Consider the following 9,576-nt stretch of genomic DNA (forward strand, 5'->3'; position numbering starts at 1 on the left):
TATGACTAATTAATTATTCATATGCACCCATGGTAATCTGCTTTGTGTACACTACATATTGGAGAAATTCAGTTTTCATGGCGCGCAGCATCAAATCAATTTTCGCTGTGTGGTAACCCATGGTCGGAATTTTATGTTTTCGGTATCAAAAGATGTGTAAGACTCAGCTAAAAAGTCAGGAAAGCTCGGGTCGGTGCAAAATCTTTTTGCCAGGGTATCGTGGAAAAAGTTGGGGTGGACTCCGCCCTACCCCCTGGCCCTTTTAGGGTTAAAGGTGAACTCAGTGTTCTGTAGTTCATTTGGCACTGAGGGGGTCCGCTCATAAGTCCGACGCCTCATAGGTCCGACGCCTCATAAGTCCGACAAAATCGCATCCCCTAACCAAATAAAGGCCCATTAGTCCGACGCCTCAAAGGTCCGACGCCTCATAAGTCCGACGCCTCATAGGTCCGACGCCTCATAAGTCCGACGCCTCATTAGTCCGACAACGTAAAAACGAGGCGTTTAATTTGTCGGACTTATGAGGCGTCGGACTTATGAGGCGTCGGATCTATGAAGCGGAATTAATAAATTGTATGCCTCATAAGTCCGACGCCTCATAAGTCCGAAATTTCGGACTTATGAGGCGTCGGACCTATGAGGCGTCGGACTTATGATACGGCCCCGGCACTGAGATGGTAGACTCTAGAATACCGATTTTTGGGTGTGGCCCACTACTTCAACCTGAGAAAATTTGACATCGGTAGACCAAAATAACATCCTTAAAACACCCCTTACCTCAATTGGCCTGTCTTGTGTCAGTTTTCGTTGACATGTCTCTTAGGAATAAAATTACTAAGGCCAGCATCAATTGATGTCAGGCACTACAGATGTAGCAGCCGTTCCTCTATAAGTGTCTAATTCCTCTTGGCAGGTGTCACTGCAGAAGACCACTTAAGATTCCTGGGATTGTTTCAGATTACAGCTAATTGACCAGCTTGATCCTTGATAAATTTCCCAAGGTTGGCAAGACTTTTGGAGATGTCATGCAACGGGAGCTAGTGAGTAAACTTCACAGATTAGATTGGGATAACTTCAGTTTACACTATACAGGGTGGTCCCAAAAAAAACCCTTAAGTAATGGCATACTTTTACTACCCTGAGACTCAAACCACATACGTGTATACCAATGCATGGAGAATCTTTTTAGAAGAAAAATGAAACCAAGATCGCCCGATTCGGTCCAGTAGTTTTTGTTCTAGAGCCTATTTTGTGAAGCAAGGTGGGGTACTTTTATGTCCCAACGAGCGCCCGAGAATTTGACTTGCATTGTAATCGATAGAGGGATTGTTATGTAATAATACCCACATGAAAGAAGTGTGGTTCAGAAAATAGGCTCTGCAGCAAAAACTACAGGACTGAATCAGGATATTTTGGTATCATAATTCTTCAAAAGGATTCTCCATCAATTGGTACAGGTGGTTTGAGTCTCACTGATAGTGGAAGTATGCGGTCCCTGTATTTGGACCCAAATTGCCAATATCACAAGTGTTACCAGCTTTCACCCCTGCCCCATATCCTAGCCCCATCATCTCCCCATAACTATGTTTCCAGCAGCCCACCACGGAAGATCTCTGGACCATGGAGTGTCATGGCCTAGCGGTTAAGAGCACCGTACTGGACTCATGCTCTAGTGTTTCAGAGGCAGCAGAATGTGGGTTTGAGCCAGAGTCTGGACACTTGGGAGGTTCAAGTACAAACAAAAAAAGACGGACAATAGGGGGTCCCCTGGCAGGGAACATGCATGGTGCTTTGTGCTCTTGAGCAAGGCACTTAACCATTATTGCTTCGTGCTTCGGATGGGACGTAAAGCCATAGGTCCTGGTGTTGTGCAAGGCAATTCACGTAAAAGAACCAAGTAACTCTTATCGCTAGAAGGGGTTTGCCCTGGTGTTTCTGGCCTCCTGTTATAACTCCCCTGCAGAGTATTTAGGAGAAGAACCAAGTATCAAGTGCCACTGAGCAGGGTACTACCACTTTTTACAATAATGAAACAAAACAAAGAGGTAAAATGATACCATTCATCGGAATGGGAGGGGAGGTTTCCCGAAGGGGCAGTCAAGATTTGTGTCAACGTATTTTTGGCAAAAAGCTTGACAGTAGGGTTACAGCCCTTTTATTTCAGTACCTACACTACGCCGACAATCACACCACCAATTCAATACTTATTTTGTTTCTTCCTTAAGGGAAACACAACAGGCAAAATTTGGCAGGCCAGCTGTTTCAGTCATCAAAAACTCAAAGGCCGTTGTAAATCACTATCTCCCTGCTGGAACAGAATGTAATCCCGAATATGAATTTATGGGGCACACTTGTTTGGTTCTGGACGTGATGTTGTGATGCAGCAACAGGTTGCTTATTACATGGTGTCAAAGCACAGTAAGTTGGGCTTTTTAGAATTTACAAGAAAAAGGTTGTTTTTAGGAGTTAAAACCTTAGACTTTGTTTCACTGTGAAATTTGTGTGACAAAAATGTAGATTGCTCTGTTCAGAAGTGAATTTCTGTTGGTCCGAGGTGATTTTGGTGGTCATCACCTTCATGAAAATCATCTTCAAGTAAAATTAAATCCATGGTCAATCCATGGCAACAAGCCATGCTACATATAACCATGTAGCATGGCCATGGTCTATACCGCACTCCGCGTATTGCACTATTCTAAGATGCACGCGCCATTCCGTACAACACGCACATGTATTAAGATATAACCGCTGAAAAGTTCATGTACTGCGTGCGTGTTCAATCTTTAAAGTGGGCCAAGTTTGCTTGAAGATAATGTCGTTATCGTGCTCGCAGAATACGAAAAATGTAGTGCGTCTGTGTCCAACATACCACAAGGCCGAACAGACGCACTACATTATTCCGTGTTCCACTCACGCTCTCGAGATAACTAAAATTGTAATACAATTACAAGACAAAGATACTGGTACCAGCTTTTAATTCCTCAGTTGCGTAACTTTTGTTACAAATACTGGACTGCTATAATTGTATGTGATACCCTCTGTTATTGAGGCATACGTCTTTGTCTTTCACAGGCATATTATGAGGGAATGCATGACAAAAATATACAAAACCGCTATTGGACCAGAGCTGAACCTCAAGATTGTGGAACCTCTTCACAATAGCAAAAATCCAACATGGCTTCTACAAAGATCCGGTGCTCTACCGGGTAAAATCCTACCCTGGTTTGGACCATTTGGAACTTGAAAAATTCTACAGCTGACCGCTGTACAAACCAAAAGTCTTAACAGTGTCCTGTGTTGAAACTCGAAAATTCAACTCGAAACTCAAAACCTTAACTCGAAACTCGAAAAGTCAACTCGAAACTTGAAAAGTCAACTCGAAACTCGAAAAGTCAACGCGAACTTCAAAAATTCAAAACAGAAAGTCAACTCCAAACTCGAAACTTCAATTCAAAACTGGAATAGTCAACTCGAAACTCAAAAAGTTAACTCAAAACTCCAAAAGTCAACTCGAAAATTGAAAACTTAACTTGAAACTCAAAAAGTACACTCGAAACTGAAAAATTTAACTCAATACTTGATAAGTCAACTCGAAACTCCAAAAGTCAACTCGAAACTCCAATAGTCATTTCAAAATTCGAAAAGTCAACTTGAAACTCAAAAAGTTAACTCGAAAAATCACTCGAAACTCAAAAAGTCAACTCGCAACTCGAAAAATTAACTCGAAACTTGAAAAGTCAACTCGAAACTCCAAAAGTCAACTCGAAACTCCAATAGTCATTTCAAAACTCGAAAAGTCAACTTGAAACTCGAAAATTAACTTGAAACTTGAAAAGTCAACTTGAAACTCCAAAAGTCAACTCGAAACTCCAAAAGTTAAATAACTCAAGTCAACTCAAAACTCGAAAAGTTAAATCAAAAAATCAACTCGAACTCAAAAATTGAACTCCAAACTCGAAACTTGAAAAGTCAACTCAAAACTCGAAAATCAATCAATTTCAAACTCGACTTGAAATGTCAACGAGAAATGTGAAAAGTTAACTCAAAACTCGAAAAGTCAACTCGAAACTTGCAACTCGAAAGAAAAAAACCCTCTTTCTACTCACGTATCCTGCATTGATTTCAATACGGGTAGGAGAAACCATGGAGAAACTATGGAGAAACTGTTCTATGAAACTAAAATGAACTGAAATAAATGAAATGAACTGAACTGAACTGAACTGAAACTAAACCTTAAAGGGAAAATACAACATTTGCAAACATCAAAAAATAAAACTACCAAATCATTTTGAAATACCTTGCTGGACTGTTAGTGAATGACAGTGTAAAGCATCCTGTAAAATCATGGCACATGGTATACTGTCATTTTCAAGAAAAGTGGTATTCTGTATCCATTTCCAACGCTGATCGGCCGATCAGCGTTGGAAAAAACTGGCTTTTTTTCAAATACTGGCCCCAGTTGACCATCGCACTTGTTTGCAACCTATGAACGGGTACAAGCCAGCTAGACTGGTTCCCTGACTTTACAATTCCCCATTGTATGTAAACTGCTCTGTTTCTTCTTATATGGAGTCAGGGAACCAGACTACAGGAAAATGATTGTTTTTCTTGGTTTTTATAGCATTTTCGAACCCAAAACCTCAAAAAAGTCAGTGTAACTATATTTGCTATATATTTCCAACCCCCCCGATTCCATCCATTTCTGAAAATTACAGCAAAAGCAAATGATGTATATTCCCTTTAAGGCTGAGGAATTCATACCTACCACTGATGTCAGCTGGTGTGAGCATGTGTTCCTTAGTCCTATCGGATAACCAGCTAATACCTAACCGTCCAGGGGGCTAAGCCTTATAGGTCAAAGTTCACACACATGATCACCCCCCCCCCCCAACACACACACACACACATGGCATGCATGGAGGCTAGATCTGCTGCTCAGTACTCACTGCTTAAAGGGAAGATACAACATTTGCAAACATCAAAAACGAAATGCTCAAATTATCACAAATACCTTACTGGATTGTTAGGGAAAGACAGTCTAAAGTATCCTGTATTAAAGATCTTGGCTCCTGGTATGCTGACATTTTCAAGAAACATTGTATTTTTCCAAGGCTCATCGGCCGACCAGCGTTGGAGAAAAATGGCTTTTTTCAAAAACCGCTCCTAACTTTTCATATTGAGTTGTTCCGCATTTTCTTTGCAATTGATTACACACCTGTGAAGAGGTACAAACCTGCAAGACTGATTCTTTGACCTTACAATTCACCAATGTCTATAAATTGTTCCGTTTCATCTAAAGAGGGGTCAGGGAACCAGACTTCAAGAACATGATTGGGTTTCTTGGTTTTTCCAGCATCTACAAGCCCAAAACGTGAAACAAGTCAGTTTAACAATATTTGCCATAACATACTAATCCTTCAAATCCATTTATTTCTGAAAATTGCAGCAAAAGCAAATGTTGTACATTCCCTTTAAGAAAGACCCAGCAGTTGATGTGGGGGTACGTTTAGAGAACAAATATCAGCTGATGTGTCAAGAACCTACACCTTGGGGTACAATTGGATTTTCTGATTTGAAAGGGAAATCTGTGTGCAGGAATGAATGAAGAATGTGTTTGCTTGGATATTGAAGTGGCAGTTGCACACCAACATGTATTGTTTTTTTATGCAAGTGTTTCAAGAAATGTTTTAGGAGTCAAGTAAATTTCGTAAGTGCCTTTTTAACAACTGTACTATTAAGGATCTCATTCAAACTCAGGCTAAAAGTTAAAATGCATGGCTTGCGACATAGGCCCTAATTATTAGTTAGCACGTAAATGTTGCTGATAAATAGTTTTGGTTGAGCAGTTCCACGAAAGATTTGAGGTTTAAAGGCAATGTACAAAATTTGCTTTTGCTGCAATTTTCAGAAATAAATGGATTTGGAGGATTATTATTTTTACAGCAAATATTGTTAAACTGACTTGTTTCACTTTTTGGGCTTGTAGATGTTGGAAAAACCAAGAAAACCTATCATGTTCTTGTAGTCTGGTTCCCTGACCCCACTTAATACGAAACAGAGCGATTTATAGACTTTGGGGTATAAGGTCAGAGAATCACTCTAGCAGGCTTGTACCCCTTCCGAGGTGTGTAATCAATTGCAAAGAAAATGCCGAATAACTAAATATGAAAGGAGCAGTTTTGAAAAAAAACAGTTTTCTCCAAATCTGGTCGGCCCGACCAGCGTTGGCAAAATACTCTTTTTCTTGAAAATGTCAGTACACCAGGAGTCACGATTTTACAGGATGCTTTAGACTGTCATTCCCTAACAATCCAGTAAGGTATTTCGTGATAATTTGATCATTTCATTTTTGATGTTTGCAAATGTTGTATCTTCCCTTTAAGGACTCAAAAACTGCAAAGAGAGACAAGTCTTAAAATTGGACTGCTTGTAAAACTCCTTTCCAGTTTCAAACACAAAACCTCAGATCAGATACACACAAATCTCAACCAGGTGACGTCTGGATGATTGACTAACCCACGAATACAGTTGCTTCTCCTCAAGAAACTACCAAAATGAAGGCCAGGGATTTGATAAGAAAACATCACCAGGAAGCTAGCTCCATGGTTATATGTGTACAGTACCTCCAACTGCCAGGCACACATACCGGTATACTGGAATTTGTATCCTTGTGGAGTCATTTCTTTGTTCTTTCGAGTTTGAAAGTGCAGTTTCAAAATGCTCCTATTTTAACCAGAATTAATTTCCTGGGCTGAAATTGGGACTTAATATCCCTTACATAAAATACTTCAATTTGGCACACATCAACCCACCACCTTGGAAATTCCTAGTTTTTGAGCTATTTCATGATAACCTTGTGGAGACGTATTCATCTATAGAAATTGCCCTGTGGAGACATATACAATCTTTTGTTCCTTATTATGCACATGTCTCCACAGGTACCGTGTACCAGATCATAGGTACATGTACTACGTGTCAACAAAAATGTTGGTTTTTTTTTCCTCAATAACTCTGTTGTTCTATGGAAATACACCAAAATTTCAGATCATTTAAACAAGGTATGGCAAATTTTATGGGGTGAGTTTCATTAGATTTGTGCAAGAGGCTGAGATTTAAAACGCCATGCGAAAAAAAATACTCACTTTCAGAATCTCGATACAGCGCTGGAGACGGTGGCGGAAGGCGCATGCTGCGACCGAACGCTTCTGAAGGAATGCAGGATCACCCCTGATGTCATTGCACACCTCCTCGATTGTGTGTTGCGCCAAACCATCGAGGTGTGCAATGACATCAGAGGTGATCCTGCATTCCTTCAGAAGCTTGCAGCCGTTGCACATGCCTTCTGCCATCGTCTCCAGCACTGTATGGACATTGGAGGACGCCAAGTCGAAAGTGGCAGATTCTGAAAGTGAGGATATTTTTCAATGGCATTTAAATCTCACCCTAGCTCTAGCACAAAGCTGATGAAACTCACTCCATAGTTTGTCATGCCTAATGTTTACATGATCTGAAATTTTGGTTAACTCCCTAGGCCTTTTTGCTAGGATGTAGCCTCAATCCTGCAAAATCCTCCAATTGGCCTCACAGAAAAAATACTATATAGCCTCAATCCTGCAAATTCCTCCATTATTTCTTTAATATAGTCCGTGAGGGGTGACCACTGCCTGAATCCTGCAAAATCCTGCAGCAGTGACTGTCAATATGTTGAGGCTTGGCCAGTGACATCCTGGAGCAGTACGAGAGGATTTCAAGCATAATCCAGGTCTATATTTATGCCTGGCTGAGCAAAAACAACACAAGGTCCGGCCTATGACCTTGACAAAGTGCATCCTACGAAATCAGTAACGCACTTTTGCCATGTAACATCAATCCTCCAAATTCCACTTTGGCAAAGAGGATTTTGAAGGATTCAGGGCGGTTAGGATTAGTAAACAACAGAGTTATTAAATAGGATCAAAAGTAGGACTTTTTTTTACACATAGTACATGTACAGCTTGTATTAAACAGGTTCTTATTAGGGAGTTTTTGATGCCAATATCTCAAGAGGCACAAAATGATGAGATGGGTTGTGAGAATGAGAAACACATTTCCTCCATTTACGGAATTCTGGAATAACTCAAACTTCCTCCAAATACATGTGTGGCCACTTGCAGAGCTGAAATCCAATGCCAAGGCTAAAGGGTTAAACTCTCTGGGGATTGATTTCAACTAGGAGCTAATGGAAATGAATCAAACACTGGAGTCAAATGAAACAGGTTCCAAACCAGACAACCGTGACCATGATAGGCCTCTTGTACTGGTGTGGTTTTGTTTAGATACAATCTCCTTACAAGTCAAGCATGCCTATATTACGTTCTTGTCTCTCACCACAAGTGGAATGCCGTGAACTCAAACCACCTCACCACAACTTGGAAACTAACACTCCAGCACAAATTGCTGATAAGGTTCCTAGACTGACAAAAACCATTATCCCCAGAGGATAAATGTACATGTGGGGTAAATTTTTGGGCCAAAATTTTAAAACGCCATGCAAGCATTATCAGATCATTTAAGAGCAAGCATCATTTGCAAACAAAACTACCAAATTATTATGAAATACCTCACTTGACTGTGAGTAATATATAGTCTCAAGCGGTATGTTCCCCAAAATCCTTAGGGTTAGGGTAAGCGTTAGGGTTAGGAAAGATGGTTAGGGTTAGGGTTGGGGAACATAGGTATTGGGGAACATGGGTATGTATCGTCTCAAGCATCGTGTGAAATCATGGCACCTAGAATTTTTGTATCCATTTCCAACAATGGTCGGCCAACCAGCGTTGGACAAAAACTGACTTATATTTCACATACTTCCCCCATTTACCAAATTTATTAGTCCACATTTTGTTTGCAATAGGTAACACATCCATGAACGGGTACGTCGGTGCAGGCCAGCTAGTCTGATTCCCTGACCTGACAATTCCCTGACGTCTATAAATTGCTCCGTTTCGTCTGAAGTGGGTCAGGGAACTAGACTACAAGAACTTTTTTTTTTCTTGGTTTTTTCCAGCATCTATGAACACAAACTTCTAAACTGGTCAGTGTAACAATATTTGCAATAATATAACCCCCAAATTCATCAATTTCCAAAAATTGAAAGCAAAGCACATGTTTTACATGTACATGTATATTACCTTTATGGGGCCAGATATATTCACTTTAAAGCTTTCAATTTCTGTATCACTCTCAGTCTTTCATTGGATTTTTTTTGTGTGCATTCCTAACAGAAACTTCTCAAAAGCAAGACTACTTTTTTTCTACTGATTTCTGAAAGCTGTTTTCCCTATGTTGTTGGCATGAGCGAACACTATGAAACTCCGTACATGTACATGTACATGTTTTAACTAGCAGAAAGTTTGGGGTGGTCTTTAGTTCAAGAACCCTGCTGACAAAAAACACAGACCGGCAATTCGAGCGGTAATACCATGGTTCTACCCAATAACACTGCCATTGACTGGGACCATTCGACCATATAAGCACCGAACTCAAGTGTCTATTTTTGAAGAATTTCCTCATGCTGTGGTTTCCCAGTGAGGCGTAATT

The 9,576-nt window shown here is 40.4% G+C and overlaps 1 protein-coding gene across 1 annotated transcript in view; it reads right to left on the reverse strand.

The window, feature by feature from the left end:
- Positions 1-9,576, reverse strand: part of LOC119737909 — a 35,538-nt gene that overhangs the window by 3,866 nt on the left and 22,096 nt on the right. The window lies entirely within an intron of this gene.

This window comes from Patiria miniata, unplaced genomic scaffold, assembly GCF_015706575.1.
Source record: "Patiria miniata isolate m_02_andy unplaced genomic scaffold, ASM1570657v1 HiC_scaffold_3, whole genome shotgun sequence".
NCBI classification, from domain to species: domain Eukaryota; kingdom Metazoa; phylum Echinodermata; class Asteroidea; order Valvatida; family Asterinidae; genus Patiria; species Patiria miniata.